This window comes from Colletotrichum spaethianum, assembly GCF_022836535.1.
Source record: "Colletotrichum spaethianum MAFF 239500 DNA, contig14, whole genome shotgun sequence".
NCBI lineage: Eukaryota > Fungi > Ascomycota > Sordariomycetes > Glomerellales > Glomerellaceae > Colletotrichum > Colletotrichum spaethianum.
In genome coordinates, this window is record NW_026054784.1 from 310,154 (window position 1) to 325,156 (window position 15,003).

The following is a 15,003-nucleotide window of genomic DNA, read 5'->3' on the forward strand; positions in this document are numbered from 1 at the left end:
ATTAACTATATTTAGAGGTTTATATTATAGTAATAGACTTATTTTTTATTAAAGAATACCTTTTTTTTAAGGAATTTATTATATAAGGTATTAAGCTAAAAGATTCTATATTCTATTAATCTTTATGTTTAGATAGTTATTTATAAGAATAATATTATTATTACTATTAAAGTTAATATGTTTAATTATATATTACAAAGAATATTAATAAACTTACTAATAAGTTATATAAGTATAGCGTTTAAGGTCTTGGTTTACTAGACTATATAGGTTGACCCTGGTATATCCTAGGGTTCCTTTGTTGTTACTAGTAGAGGGCTGCCTAGGTAAGTAAAGGTCTAGTGATTTTTTGCCTTACTTATTAGTTTTTATATAAGGTTAATACTAATTAAGGGTGTTAGATGTAGTAAAGACTTTGTTTTGTCCCTTAATGATCCTAATATGCCTTTGGTTATTAGAAATAGTAGTAAGGCTAAGTCTTTTAGCTAAAAGGGGGTTTAGTGTTATCTTTATAGTAGGTTACTTGCCTTATGATCTATAGCTATGATAATAGTCCCAGGCTAGTTACTTAGACTACTTTAGTCCTCTAAGATTAAAGATATATTACTAACTATATCTTTATCTCTAAAGAGCTTATCTTAGTATATAAACTAAATAATCTGTTTTGTTATTTATAGGTGCTTCTTGATTTCTCTTTTGAGATTCTACTTAAGAGGGTATAATAGTAAGATATAAGCTTTGTTATTAAAAAAGGGGATCTTGTATTATTTGTTATTAAGGTTAATATATTAAGATATTATAAATAGTTAGGTATAATTCTATTAAAAGCTATCTAAGAGACTATAAACTAATAGTTTATTTAGTTTTTGTTTAATAAAGCGCTATATATAGTAGATATCTTAGATATAAGTATAGGTTAGTTATGCTTTGTAGTATAAGATTAGTTTAAAAATTTTACTTTTTGATTTGTTTAGCTAAGTATTTACTACTACTATTATAGTAGTAATAGTATAGCTAGTTTAATTAATAAGAGGTATTTAAGTATATTTATAAGGTTCCAGATTTAACTATAGTACTTTAGTTCTTTAGGTCTTATTATTAGCTATACTTAATGTTAGTGTTAGTATAATAGTGTGTAAAGTAAGTTGTTATATTATTACCTTTATTAAGCTAAGGTTTACTTCTTAGTTATTTACCTTAACGGGAGATAAGATTTATATAGCGAATTTGTTTCTTAATAAGAGCTAAGGAATAAAGTAGGAAGTTATACTACTACTTATTACCCCTCTAGTAAGACAAGTCCTTCAGAGGAGCGGTTAGATCTATTGTGTAGTCTGATAGACTTTATGGTTAATATAGTGAACCTACTTTACTAAAGATAGGATCTAGAAGATGAAGGTGAAAGAAGTTGATTCCCTTAATGACCTTATGGGAGGTCTACCTTATATAGTAGTAGACCTCCCGTGTCTATTAGCAGGGGTAACAACTTCTTTTCTAAGTAGGATCTTGTGATTATATAAGCTGTGTTTAAGTAAGCTGGTTTTTAATTCTTTAGTAAAGAGTTTAGTGTACTTATAGTATTATTCTAAGATTAGAGAGAGGTATTCTTTTTTTTATTAATTATTAATAAATTATTTGAATTGTTTATTTTTTGTAGGCTTAATTCTTTTAATATATATAATATACTTGTGTTACTTTAATTTACTTAAAGGTTGTAGCTTATAATATTACTTTATAGTTAAATCTCTTTATTAAAGTTAGCTTATTCTTTAATTTATACTTAGGTTATATTGTTATAACAATAGGATTCTAAGGATAATATTTATGTTTTTAATTTATGTTATATTAAAGATTAGATGTTCTTAACAGTTATAAGTAACTATAAAGAGTTATATGGTTTCTCTGTTAATAGTGCCTTTATTATACTTAACTATTTCTTTTTTTATGTTTTATAAGGTATAAGGATTCTTCTTAAATCTCTATGTGATTCTTTGCTAACTTACTAGTTAAGGTAATATTAAGTTTGTTTGTACTTTATTATTAATTATAACCTGAGTAGGCTATCCTTTGATATAGACGCTTAGAACAAGGTGTAAGGTATCTGTTGTTGTTGTAAGGTATAAGGACTTTCTTAGTATCGCTGTTTACTGTCCTAGTATAGTTAGCGTTCCTAGTTTTTTAAGTAGTGTTAGTGGTTTAATTTTCTTTTTATGTCTACGAGTTTTATTTTAAGAGGTATTTATTCTTTAATCTAGGTTCTTTAAGCCTTTATTTTACTTATATAATATATTATATATTTATTATATATATATTTAAACTAGTATTTAATTAGTTTATTATAGTATAGAACTAGGTGTTCTAAACTAAGTTATATATATAACTAGCTTACTTTAAATTCCTTGACTATTTATATGCTAAGTTAGTAGTAAAGGTAAATTATAAGGATTAGCTTCTACTTTCTTTGTTAAAAAAAAAAGTCGTTAAGTTTTTTGTTTTAGAGGTAAAACTAGTATTTATTATAAATATAATTAGCTTAGAATACTTTAATATAATATATATATTTTTAGTTAAGGTACTTATAGTCTTTAAATATAGGTTTCTTTAGGATAAATACTACTGGTTTTCTGTTAATTCTGGTATTATTTGAGTAAGAATAACAGGGGGTTATTTATAAATAGTTATAAGGAAAAGTAGAGAAGAATAAAGGTAGACAGAAAAGGTATATATATATTAACCGTTAAGGTTTTATTATATCTTTTTTTTTTTCTCTAAAACTGTTTAAGTAGAAAGGATATCTCTTAGTTATATAGAAAGTCTCTTAGATACGTATAGTATCTAAGTGTATATCTAAGCGTATATCTAAGTACCGAGAGGTACTTATAGTTTCTTATATATATATATATATGCCTGTATATACCTGTAGATAAGCATAAGCGCTGGTATATGTAATGCTTAGAAGTATATGCGTTTATATGTAGTAGACTGTATTAGTTTATAGTAGTTTGAATTAGTATAGTTATATATAGTAATATATACTTTTATAGGTTATTTTTCAAGAAGAATCTAGAAAAAATAACTATATATTTATAGGACATTTAGTTATAGAGTTATAAAGAGATTTATATATAAGAATTATAAGAATTTTACTTCTTAATTCTTAGTTTTCTCCTTAAGTTATATCTAAGTTATAGATATAACTTATTTTGTATAAAAACTTATAAAAACCTTATATAGGAAAAATTATAAGAAAATTAGTTATAGTTATAGTTGTAGTTAAAAACTTTTAAAGGAAAAAAAAGAATTTATAAAGGGAAAACCTTAGTATTTAAGTTGTATTACTTTCTTTTTAGAAAGTATTTCTTTATTATCTATAGTTTCTTTAGGTAAAAACCCTTTTTTATTAAGATTTATAGTTTTTATAAAGTATTTAAATACTTCTTTATTAATAGATTTAGTAAATATATCTAATATATTATTCTTTATATAGATATAGTATAAAGAGACTTAATTATTATAGATAGCTTGTTTAGAAAAGTGATATTTTATATCTATATGTTTAGATTTCTTATGAAGCTCTAGGTTTTCTGTTATACGTTATACTGCCTTATTATTTATTAAAATAATAAGCTTATTTAACGTTATATTTAACTCTAAGTTATTATATATATAAGAAAAAGAGTTATATAGGTATATAGATTCCTTTATAGTTTTATATAAAGCTATATATTTAGCTTTATAAGTAGATAAAGTAATAGTCTTTTGTTTTATACTATTTTAGCTTATTATATTATAGTACCTTAAGGTACTTATATATCTAGTAGTAGACATTCTATTGTCTAAGTCTCTAGCCTAATTAGAGTCTGAAAATATAATTAACTATAAATTAATATTATAGTTATATATTAATCTTAGATTAGGATATTTATTTATATATCCCTATATTCTATTAAGCGTAATAAAATGCTCTTTAAATAGGTTACTTATATAATAAGTATATATATTTACTAGATATATTATATCTAGCTTAGTCTTAAGACTTAAGAAGAGTAGAGATCCTATTTCTTGTTAATATTAAGTTATTTCTTCTTTTGTTGCTTACCTTATATTTTTCTTAAGCTTAATAGTAGGATTTATAAGTATATTATAAGGATAAGTATTCTTTTTATTATACTTCTCTAGTATTTTATTTATATATTTAGTTTAATAGATATATAAGATCTTATTTACTTTGTTTATATATATTTTGTTCTCTAAAAATATATATGGAATTCCTAAGTCTTATATCTATAAATCTTTATTTATATTATTATAGAAATATTCTATATCTTTATTTATAGAAGCTACTATTATTATATCGTCTATATAATAAGCTATTATAGCTCTTATATTATTATTATTAGCTATAAAGATACCTTTATTATAAGGGGATTCTTTAAAGCCTAGTTTTATAATTATAGATCTTAACTACTTATACCAAAGTCTAAGGCTCTATTTTAGACTATATAAGGCCTTTTTAAGCTTATAATATAAAGCTTTTTCTATTATGTTATCTGTATATTTTAGGGTATTTGTTTTATAGTTATAAAAGAAACCTTTAGGTAATTTTACCCATATTTCTTTATTTATATTAGTATAGTAGAAGGCATTAGAGATATCAAATTGCCTAAAAAACCAGCCTAGCTTTATTTTTATTATAAATATAGCTTTATAATTCTTAGGTTTACAGGTAGTACTAAAGGTTTCTAGATAATTAATACCTATATATTAATTAAAACTTTATACTACCTACCTAGCTTTATATTTTAATAGATTATTATTTATATCTATTTTTAATTTATATACTTATCTTTCTCCTAAGGGCTTAATTCCTTTAGGTAAAGGAAGTATTATCTAAGTATATATATTATGTAAGTTATTAACCTCTAAAACCATTACTTGAATTTATTTATTTTTAGAAGTAGAGATTATAGCCTTTTTATAGGTAGTAAAGTCTTTATCTGTTGTTATAGTAAGGATATATATAGCTTTATTAAACTTATTTATTTTATTATTATGATTATTTATAGTGGAAAGTATTAGTTTAATTATAGGGTAGTCTTTTATAGTATATAAAGCGCTTTTTTAGTCTGTTACTTATTTATAGTCTTTAAGCTTATTATTATTTTGCTTAGGAATTTCTACTATTATCTTAGATTTATTATTATTATTATAATTATTACAATTGTGATTATTATAATTATTATTATTTATTATATTATTATTATTTATTAGCTTTATATTTATACCTCTAGAATTTAAGTTTTCCCTTTCACTCTTATAGTTATATAGAAATATCTTATTATTATTACTATTTTTATTATTATTTATATTTATATTATTATTATTAATAGTAGGAGGTATAAACTGATTTTTTAGAATAATTATATCTCTAGTCTAAAAGGAAGTTTTCTTTTGAAAATCATATACTTTATATATATTATTTTTATAGTTAAGTATTATAGCTTTTATAGCTTTATTATCTAGCTTTTTTATTTTAGGATCCTTATTCTTATAGTAATATATAGATCTAAAAGTTACTATATTATTAATATTTAGCTTTATATTATTACCTATTTTATAAGAGGTCTTATAGTTAAGAGCTTTATAAGGGGTTATATTATATAGATCTGCTACTATTAAAGCAGCTTCTCCCTATAGATATAAAGGTAAATTTGCCTATAAAAGCATAGCTCTTATTTTATTAGTTATAGTCCTTATTACTCTTTCTATTATACTGTTAGGCTTATAAGTATAAGGTACTTTTATATTATGATTTATCTTTTTAATTATATAGGTATAATTTATAGTATTATTATTAAATTCTAGACTACTATCTATATTAAAGTCTTTTATTTTATTCTTATTTATATTATTTTTATTTATATATTCTAAAATAGTAGTATTAACTTTTTTTGCTTTTTTAGTTCTAAGTAGTTTTATAAATATAAGTCTAGACTTTTTTTTTAAAAAGATAATAAACTATTAATATTTATTATAGGTAAAAGGTGTTATAGGTCTATAGAGATCAGAAGAGACTTTTTTTATATATTTATAAACTTTATTATAGTTATTAGAATACTTATTAACTTTAGTAGTAAAGTTTACTTTTATATAGGTATTACAGGTATAGTCTTTTTCTATTATATTATTAGTTATATTTGTATTATCTTTAAGTTATATTAAGACTTTTTTATTTATATGTCCTAGTCTATTATACTACTTTTTATAGTTATTAATCTCTTTATTATATATAACCTTCTTATATTTATAAGGTTTTCTTCTTATATTTATAGTATTTATATATTCTTTATAGTTATTAAGATCTTTTTTATTTAAAACCTTTATATTTAGGTAATATAGATTGTTTTTTATTTTTCTTTTATAAAGGGTTCTTTTATTATTTATATTTATTAAAGATACCTTTGTATTCTAGAAAAGAGAAGCTATTTTAAGTCTTCTTAGTCTATTTTAACTTAAAAGATTAATACCTATTTTAGGTATATAATAACAGTCTTTAAGGATATATATATTATTATTATTAGAAAAAGAAATTGTTATATCTCCTTATAAAGAGATTTTCTTTCTTTTTGTATTTCTTTAGTTAATATACCTGTTTATATAAGTAGTCTTTATAAATAAGGATTTATTACTTATAATATTAATAGTAGTAGTAATATTTAGGTAGAACGTAATATATTTATTATTTTTAGTTATATATATAGGTTTATTTACATTACTTATTTTATTATTAGTTATAGTTATTATAGAAAAGGTTATATAACTTATATCTTTAAAATCTAAGTTTATCTTACTTTCTTTCTTTTATTAAGGGTTATCTATAACTATATTGCTTATAACTACAATATATATATTTTCTGTGTCTGATTTATCTGATTCTTTCGAATCTTCTTCCTCTATTATAGCTTTCTTAGCTATTAAGGCCTATTAGGCCCTATAAAGCTTATTTCTCTTTATATTAGTCCTTCGTTACCTTAGGACTTCTTTCTTAGTATTATCCTTATTTTTCCAGCCTTTAAAGGCCTTAATAGGATATAGAAAGTTATAGTTTTTAACTATATGGTTTTTTAACTTGTAGTATATATAGTAAACACCCTTTGTCTTTTTCTAAGGCTTTTTAATTTCTTTTTTAAAGGTAAAAGTATATAATATTATAGAAAAACCTGTTAAAATAATAGTACTAGCTAGTTATACAACACACACAACTCAGGGACACACATCATAGCAAAGAGCATAGACTAGATATTTGGCTCTCAGTTATCTATTAAGGGAATTAAAAGTATATTTATACTAAACTAACTTAGAGACATATAAGATTGTATATCTTATATATAAAAGCCAAGTCTTATAGTTAGAAAGATAATTACAGAAAATATATCTTTAGTTTACCTTAACTTTAACCTAAGTCTAATTATATAAACAGGTTCTCTTAGAAAAAAAAAATCCATTTAACACTAATTAGTAGTTACTTAATAATCTATATAATTACTTTATATAATTACAGATTAGCAAAAATAAAAAGATAAGACTTAGGCTTTATAGCTAGGCTACTAGGTAATCTTATACTTTATATAAGACAAGAAATCCTTAAAGATACCTAAAAGGTTACACTAGAAAGTCTCTTATACTAAGAAGCCTTAATCCTACCTATTATTACCTACTAAGCTAAACTAAGTAAATAGAATAAAGATAACTTTTACTTTACTATTATATAAAACAGATTCCTATTATTACCTACTAAGCTATACTAAACAAGAATCTTTATTATACTATATATAGAGTATAAAGTATACACTATAGCACTAAATAAACCAATTTTAACGTTATTTAATACAAAATAACTACTAAATATAACATGGCTTCCTAAGAGGATCTAAAAGATAATTATTAAAGCTAATATAATAATATTAATAGATATTTACTAACGTATAAAGAAATAAGTGTAAGAAGCAAAGTCCTACTATACACATAGAAAAAGACTATAAATCCTAGACGCTAAGGAAATCCAGTTAATATTACATAAGCACTATTTAAAGAAAAGATAACTATATATATTATATATATTAATATAGAAATACTTTATCTTAAGTAATTAAAGAAAAACCTAATAATATTATTATATAAAGATTTTAATAAATAGTTTACCTTCTAATAAAAAAAGGTCTATTATGCATTTAAAGCAAAGTTTGTATAACTTATTAAACTAAAAAGATTCTAATTACTACTAATAAGAAATATAAATTAATAGCTAATTAAATTTATTAAGAAGATTAGAAGAAAGTTTAATAAACAAAAAAATAGCTTTCTACTTATATAACACTTATACTAAGTTATATAATTATAACAACTTAAATACTTATTTAAAACCTTAAATCAATTTTACCTTAAAACATAGCTAAACTAACAATAAAGCTAATTAAACCCCTATATAATATATAGATAACTTAAATATTAATTATATAAAAGTAGTTATAATTAGCTTTAAGAAATATACCTCTTAGAACAAGATTTATATAAAAGGTTAAAAGTTTTTTATAAATCTAAGGTTATATAACACTTTTATATTAAAAAAACAACATCTATAACCTACTACTAAAACAAATAGTCTAAAATAGATTATATAAGTTAACTATAATCTTAATCTTTTAAAAGAAATAAAGAAAAGACAAGAATTATATAAACAAGCTATATAATATCTTATATAATAAGGTAAAAGTCTTTATTAGTTTTTATTAACGCCTTAAAATCACTAAAGACTAATACTATATAATATTTCTTAATATTTTAGCTAATTATATAAAAGAGTTTTATCTCTATTACATTAGACTAATAAGGAGATAAAATAAGATATATAATATATTAGAAATATACTTTAATACTAATATTAACTATACTCTCTATTAAATAGATTAGATAAGTCTATTCTTTACACAAGTCAAACAAGATAATCTAAACAAAAATCTAATAAATATATTAGAAATACTCTTAGATAAGATACCCCTTATACAACAAGCACTTAGCCTAGGCTTTCAAAGAAAAATTATACTTCATACACAAGTCACCTAAGCGTATAGAGGTATACTAAAGCTAGAAACTACTCTAAGTAATCTTAAAGCATATTACACATATAAACAATTCTTTTCTAGCCTAAGAGTATTACTATAAGTCGCTTTAAACAAAAAGTCTATATTATATAATATCAACTTTATAAATAGAAGATACTTTAACAATAAAAGTTACCTATAACCATTATATAATAGACCATTAAACAACAAAGAATCTTCTTAATAACCTTAGAAAGGTTAACCTTTATTATAACCTAAGTTTAATTATATAACATCTAAGAAAAGATATTTTATATATAAAAAGAAAAGTTATTAGTCTATAAATCATTCAAATAAAAAACATAATTATACAAAAGACTAATACCTTTAGGCATATAGTATACTTAAACAAAAACCATAAAGAGATTTTACCTTATACCTTCTTAACTTTAAAGGAGAAAACCTAGTAAATAAATCATATAATAAGAAAAAAGAATTTATAAGAGATAAAAAGACATCAGCTTTCCTAATATCTTCTTTATTCTTCTATTATGTAATAAAAAAAAATATCTTTTTATTACTAAAGACATTAAAGGCCTATTAATTCTTATTATATAATCCTTATATCTTATTATATTAAAAAAAACTATAAAATATAAAAGCAATAAAGTTCTCTACTATAAAGAAACCTTAAGTCCTTATATACCTATAAAAGAACCCTTGTATAATAATATCCTAGAGACTAAGATTAACAAATATATAATTCAAAATAAGTAACTTAATCATATTAATTAGTATTATGAAAATAAAGAATCAGCTTAAAAAGGTTATATATTATATCCTTAATACTTTTATTTTGTTCCTATTTTTATTATATAATATAGACAAGTTAAGTATATATTTTAATAATATTAATAATATAATTATATAGTAAAATAAAAAACTTATCTTAGTTATATAGAAATAAGATTACCTATTCTTTAACCTTAGTTATATAAAAGCTAATATGTTCTTTACAAAAGGACAACTCTAAAGGCTTTATAAACAATTTAGACATCCTTATATAAACTATTTTTATTACCTCCTAAAAAAGGCTAGGTATTATAATATTAATATTAATATTCTAGAAAAAGTCTAGAAGTTTTGTTATTATTATTAATTACATAACTTAACACTAAAGAAGTTTAAGTTTACACTTAAAGATAAAAGCTACTTTAACTATAAGATAATTATAAATATTATACAACTAAGAGATAAGAATACCTTATACGTTATTAATATAAAGACAAGCTTCTAAAAAGCTACCTTCTTAAAGTCCTTATTTATATAAAATATATAAAATATACTTTATAAGTACTAAATTAGTATATACGTTAGTCTACTAGACTATATTATATATAACCTAGGTATAAACTTTATATTAGTAAAATTTAAGAACTATATTAACATTATAAGCATATTATATAAAGAAATACTAGTAAAAGCCTACTAAGCAATAAATATAATAAAAAAAGCTTATACTCCTCTAAGGTATATATATAATATCTTATATACTAAGCTTAGGTATAATATAAACAAAGAAACTATTCTCTAGATAGCTGTGAAGGCATTAAACAACATAGCTAGTCTATATAGCATTATACTTATACTACTTATCTTTAAGATATATCTAAGGATTAATAAGGACTTATTTCTATTACTTAAAATCACTTAAAGAGCAGAAGTAATCTAAAAAGCAATAAAAATGCTTTAAAGTATTTATATAAAAATAAAAATTAATTATATAATTAATACTAGAAATAGCCTTAACCTCTAGAGTATACTATTACTACTAATCTAAAGTAAGGTTCTAGTATAAAAAAAAAACAAGGAATAAACTAGACTATATAAAGTCTAGGCTATAGAAGGCTATACAGTAACAGTCAAAATAGTCAATAATCCTACATAGTTTTATATAACACATGTTAAACTATACTATTAAGATATAACATAATTAGATTCAGATATAATATAACTTATTCCTTAAAAATAACTAAACAAAAAAAGAAGACTAAAGAAAAGCTAAAAAAGAGCTATATAATAATTACTATATACTAATTAAGTATTTCTATCTTAAAAAAAAAAAGACTATAAGGAGTTAATAGAAAAGTTATAGCTTAATAATATAATTATAATATTAAGTACTTTATATAAAAAGTTAAATTAAACAAAAATAAATAACTTCATTAACTAAAAAGTCTTTATTTTTATATTATATAATTTAAAAAAGTATAACTATTTTTATATTTATAAAACATAAATAGTATAAGAGATTAAGAACTTGTTATCTAAGCTATATAAGAAGTTAAGACTTATTATATAAAGGTATAAAGACTAAGAGAAAGAAGAACTTTTAACCTAGGTACTTATTATTTAATAAATAAACTAAAGACTTATACTTCTAATTAGACTTACTTTTATATAAAACTATAAATATAAAGAGGAACTTAGAGATATAACTTAAGTATATATATAGTTAGATAATTATTTAACTAAGATAATTATTATATAACTATGTAAAAAGTTAAAAGATAAATACCTTAAGAATATACTTCTTTATATCTTAAAACTACTATATAGCTTAATAAAGTTAAGCCTATACTAGTATAAAACTTATTTTAAGTATTATAAGAAAGATCTAAAGATAATAGAGTTAATATATAATCTATATTTACTATATATAACAAAAGAACTAGATACCTTTAGGATTATAGCTATATAAATAAACAATACACTTAGCTTTATTATATTTATTTTCTCTTAAAGAAAAGAAAAAGAGCTAAAAAGAAAAAGACTTTATATAAAACTAAAGATTACCTTATTACTTAATAGTAAAATTAACTTTAATAGAAAAAGGATTTAATTATATAATAACTACATTACTTTTACTTAAAAAGGCTAAATAAAACACTTAAAACTTATTGATTTTAATATATATAATATATATTAATAGTATATTTCTTAAAGAGCAAAAAAAGTATACCTTGTATCTATTTATTAACTAAAAGCATTATATAACCTATTAACTATAGCCTAAACTAAAGAGCCTAATAAGAAGAATATTAAAGCTTTAAATATATAACTTTAGTAGTAAATTAATAACTCTACACAAGGTCTTATATATATCCCTCTTAATCTCTATTATGTAAAAATATATATCTTTATAAATAGATCATTTATAAACAACTCAGATCTATTATTACAACTTAGATTTGTTATTATACTAGCTAAAAAAACAGCTTATATAACAATAGACTTCCAGATTAAAGGAAACATTATACACTAAAGTTTAACAAAATACAAGAGAATCATATAAAGTATACTTATAAGTAAGTTATATAAGATAACTATAAGATTTAATAATAAGATATCTCTTAGTATAACACTTACTAAGATCCTTTATATATTATAACTCTTAAGGATTCTAGTTATTATCTATTTAAACTTATAATTTTTATATAAGTACCTTATATAACTAGGTATAATAAATAAAAAGAGACTTATAATTAATATTATAAGTCTATATAAGTTATATAAAAAGAAAAAGATCTTAAAAGTGAAATAGATTAATAAAAAAAATAACCCTATTAACGCCTTCACTAAGAAATCACTAAACTTAACACTTAAATAATTAATTACAACAAACACATTAAAGATTCAAATTAAAACATACATTAAAAGATTAAAAGAAAATACTTAACAATTAATTTATATAACCTTACTACTATATATTACTAACTATCTAAAAACAAAATATAACCTTAAAAAAATATCTAATATACTTAACTACTACTAATCCTAATCTCAATATCAAATTATACCTCTACTATATCTATAACCTTCCTAAATTACTATATTATATAATCTATCTAATTATTATATAAGATTTTAAAGAAAAAAAGTTATATAATTACTCCTTATTAATAACTATAAGGCTAGCAAAAATACCAAGGAAACAACTACCCTTACTAATGTTCTTACTAAGCTTACTACTAAGCATATAAGGCTTATAAGCATTAATAATATTAAGAGCCTTATAGTTACTAGAGCTACTATTATTATTATTATTATTATTACCTAAGTTATTAAACAAATTAATATCTTAACTACAATAAGTATAGTAAACGCTATATAACTACTAGACACACTTAACATAAACGCTACCTTAAAAGATAAGAATACAAGTACACTAGCAAAAACATAGAAAGTCAGTAGTTACATATTTATTACCATAAACAATAGCTATACAACTATAAGACTAAACTAAGACTATAAGAAAGTAGCCTTAGTAGTAAATAATACTAGTAATAAACTACTAAACAAAAGTGTTACTAATAACACAGATCTTAATATCACATAATAGCATATTAATAATAAGACGCTTCTTATTCTATAGTTAAGGTTAATATATAAAGACAAGGTAAGGATAAAAGTAATATATATTAATAGCTAAAGCTAATAAAAGAGTATAATTATTAGTATTACTAGTTAAAAGACAAAGCTAACAACTACTAAACATATCAGTATATATACTAATATTACTAAAGATCAAACTACCAAAAGCAACAAGAGACATAATAGATTAATCATATAAGGTACTATTAATAAATTAGTAAGAGAAAACGTATAAGAGGAAATCTTATATATAAGTAGTTATTATTAAAGTTAATTAAAAAAAAAAGAAAGATTATTATTAATTAATTATATAAGAAAACAATATATATAAAAAGTAAAAAAAAAAAAAAAAAAAAAAAAAAAGAAAAATAAGTAAAAAAGGTTTTAAATACCTAAGGTTACTATATAAAAGAAAAAAGATACATTAACAGTAAGAGCAGAAGTAAAGTTAACAAGAAAGAAAAGAACTTTACTAACATATAACTTACCTACTTAACCAGGCAAGAAGAGAATAAATAGTTACCTAGAGTTTTAATATTAGTGATTTATTATACAACACAAATAGCTTAACCCACAGAATTATATAATAAGGTTATTAATATTACAATTAGCACAACCTAATTAGATACTATAAAGAGTCATATAGTTATAAAAAAAAAAGTTATAAGTGTTAAAATAACAGCACTAGCTAGTTATACAACACACACAACTTAAAAACACATATCATAGCAAAGGGCACAGACTAGATATTCAGCTCTTAGTTATCCATTAAAAGGATCAAAAGTATATTCATACTAAACTAATTCAAGGACATACAAGATCATATATCTTATATATAAAAGCTAAGTCTTATAGTTAAAAAGATAATCACAGAAAATACATCTCTAGTTCACCCTAACTTTAACCTAAGTACAATCATACAAACAGGTTCTCTCAGAAAGAGAAAATCTATTTAACAAAACCTTTTCTTTTTACTTTATCTATAAGATTTATAAAAAGGGATTTTATAGTATAGGAATTTATATTCTTTTTAAAGGCTTAGGTTATATTAGATATAAAACCTTTATAACTATTATTTAAACTATTTAATACCTAAGCTATAATAACTTATTTTAGTAAAGCTATATCTTTAGAAGATAAGTTATCTGTAAGCTCTTTTATTTTATTAAGGTATTCTTTTATAGATTTAAAGGATTCTAAGGAGGTATTAAAGAACTCTTTATAAGTAAGATATTTGTTAATAAAACCAGTAGGTTTATATAGATCCTTTAGTTTCTTCTAGGCCTTATATCCTATTATAAAGTCTTTTATAACCTTTAAAAAAGAATCCTTATAAAATAGCTTTATAAAAGCTAATACTTTTATATTACTCTTTTATTAAAAAGGTATAGTTAAAGGGGTTATAAGACTAGAGTTAATATTTTTACTAATAAGTAAAGCCTTAAATCTAGTTACTTAAATATTATAG